The sequence below is a fragment of the Styela clava genome, chromosome 3 (genome assembly GCF_964204865.1).
Source record: "Styela clava chromosome 3, kaStyClav1.hap1.2, whole genome shotgun sequence".
In the NCBI taxonomy this organism is placed as follows: domain Eukaryota; kingdom Metazoa; phylum Chordata; class Ascidiacea; order Stolidobranchia; family Styelidae; genus Styela; species Styela clava.
In genome coordinates, this window is record NC_135252.1 from 11,739,279 (window position 1) to 11,742,653 (window position 3,375).

Genomic DNA, 3,375 nt, shown 5'->3' on the forward strand with positions numbered 1-3,375 from the left:
TTCTATCGTGTCCGTGGCAAGCTCATGAATAGTAGAAAAGTAGAAAGTAGAAGAAGTTGAAGTTAGGTTGCATGCGGAATGATGACTGTCAACTACTTTACCTGATACTATAAATGGAAAGCTGAAGTTCAGTTTGGAGACGAAAATATGCGTCAGGTGGTGAACTCGTGGACATAACTGTAAAATATTTTATTTTGCTTTACTATATTTCTTTTTGCATATACAAAATGTATTTTCCAAAAAAAATCATTTAATCATTGTTTATTTATTATCGTTTGACAAAAATATTTTAATTACATATCGCATACATACAAACTAAAAGTACAAAAAACAACAGATTCAACATTTTTAGAAAATTACATAATACTTTAAGCCGCCGTTTTATGGTATGATCTATTAGACTGAGGTTTTCAAAAGCTGATTATCGTTTAAAAATATTAAACAAATGAAATATATCTGAATATTTCGTTTTTTTGTGGTAATTCACGTACATGCTTTACACGTTATCACGCATATTTGTCACATTTCTGACGCACACAATTGTTATTTTTCTGCAGTGATGTCAATATTGATAAATTGAACAATGGAAGCATTTAATAGTGTGATAAACATTCTTTACTAATGCACTTATTGAACTAGAGACGCGTATAAAACTAAAAAATCATTGCGCAAGAAAGTTGTATTCCTACTGACTTCTATCTAAGTGTACATCTGCCAAATGTTTTAAAAACTACCGTCGATTCGTACACTTCTCAATATAAAATTCATCCTACGACACCCTCTGCACTTTGAAGTGATGATTATTCGACCAACGTGTTAAAAGTTGGAATACATTAGCTCAAATATTCAAGATTATTCCACCATTAGAAATGACGAGTTTTTGCATTGTTCGAAGCCTTACACGTGTACGAATTTTGATGTCAAAGTTTCAGTAATATATACAAGATTTTCGGACCTCCAGAAGTATGTGCACCAAGATGACGCACAACCTGAACACAGTATGTGTACCAGGTTAGGATTCAGGTTGTGCGCCATCTTGGTGCACATACTTCTGGAGCGCCAGATTTTCACTCTTACCGTGCCCATTTTTGTGCTACACATTTTGTTACAATATACTATATGACAGGGGTGGGCAACCCCTGGCACGAGTGCCAAACTTGGCACGCGTGCCCATTTATTCGGCACGGGAGCGAGGCCTCAGAAACGAGATTATTCTCCTTCAGATAAAAAATTTCAAGACTTTGAATTACCTGATGAAAGGTGTTCGTTCATTTATTATCGTTTTTTTAACAATCCGCTATTTATTTGAACCCTTTTTGTCCTTTCGTGACATATGGCTACAAAGAAATATATTACGACGTAACAAATGAGAGAAGTTTTGAGAAGAAATTTTGTTGAGAAGAGCGCAGCATTCTTTTGGCTACATTCTTAGTTGGTCTGTGACACCCTTTTTCTTCATTTCTGCTTGATTTATGAAATTGTACAGCTGATGTTGGTTAGACTTACTTGATAACTTACTGTTATAAATTGATTACGAAAGAAATATAAGCGATTGTGCGCGGCAGTGTGGCCCATCGTGCTAAGCGTTAGGAATACGCTTGCCCCCGAACCTCTGATTACTCTGCGTGGGTTCGCAGGTTTGAATCCCATGATAGTTATGTGCAAGAGGATTGCTGGACTCCTCGCTGCCGTATGGTGGTTCACGTAACCGCTGGTCGGTTACGGCTTCTTCCATAATTAAGTCCATGCTTCCGAAAACAAATAACTAACTAATCCCATACCCGACATGGAATAGTAACCGGACGAGAGGCCATGGTTCGCCATATGGTTAAGCCGTTTTATCGGATAAATATGTAAATCCTATCCTATCGATTAAGGAAGGGGATACAAGAGAAAAGTGCAGAAAACGAACTATCGCGTGATTGGAATGCCATTCTCTTATTTCGTGTCCTAAAATCTTTGCAACTGCATTACTCTTCATGTTTTCATGTACATAATGCTTGTGAATCTTTGTTCTCAGTTATGAACTTTAGTAGGACTCGTAACAGGTGTAGCCTGAAAGATGAAACCTGTAGTTTTTCTCACTCATATAGAATAAGAAAAATAATCAAATCTATTTGTCAGACTGATATAGTGAATCTGACTATACGTATTTAAAAGGTTTATTATTGTGTATTTTTGCTTTAAAAATAGCAAAGCATTGTTTTTAATTTTGGTCAGCACGCGTAAGAATTTCTTCGTTAAATTTACACGATTTTGACTCGCGATACGAAAAAGGTTGCCCACCCCTGCAATAGGATAAATGATAGGATAGTGTAGACGAACACTCGGTGGCGTGGCGCACCGTGTTACATGTTGGAAATTACGGTTGCCATCGTACATAAGGTTACTCTGCGTGGGTTCCAATACCGTTAGGGATAATCATGTGAGATAGATGGATGGTGTCGTCGCACCCTAATGGCTCACCTCACCGCTGGTCGGTTAGGCTTCCTCTACTATCATATCCATGCTTCTAAAAACAAATAACTGGCTAAGTATTTTCCATAACCGACATCGACTGGTGCCCGGACGAGAGGCCTGGGTTCGCCATATAATTAAGCCGTCTTAGTGGCTTTCTCTCTCTTAAAATCCTATCCTAATTCCCAAAATTTTAAATTCTAACCTTTTCACTCATTTCACACTTCGATACACATTTCACTTTTCCGCGTTTATGATTCATTTCAGATATGTTGTTTTAGATTAGATAAAAATTTTGAGCAGTGAATCTCATTGTCAATGAACTTATGTAAATTCAGATAAGATACAAAATCAACGAAGTTTTTCAAGTATTTCGCAACATTTTAAAAATCTTTATTTTAGACTATTTTTCGCTTTGCTGGCGCAAAGTCAAAGAAGACCTTCGTTCTGTGTAACGTTTACATAGCCCTGGAAATTCTACGCATTTATAATATATATATATATTACAGTACAGTACATAAAATTTGAATTCGATGTGTTATTCAAATGTTATACAGAAAATGTTCTTTGGTTGCTCTAACAAATAAAAGAAATTCTAAATATTCAGCAGAATATAAAAACGTAAACTTTCATCGAGCTCGCCATTTTGTTTTTGTCACCTCTCAATGAATTTTCATTTTTCTCGTATATAAATATATATACATCCAAACAACATCATAAACATTTATAACCTATTCAATACATAGTATTCATACTATTTACATTCGTTTGGATTATCGTACGACCAAAGGCTTCAGACACTCTCAAAAAGTTAATGAGATTTCAGCCTGAACTTTGTTTGGCTCTTCAATGTTTTGAGAAATTATGAACATTAATTCGCTAAAACAGATGTAATGATGAGCGGCAAATGCTTTAAAC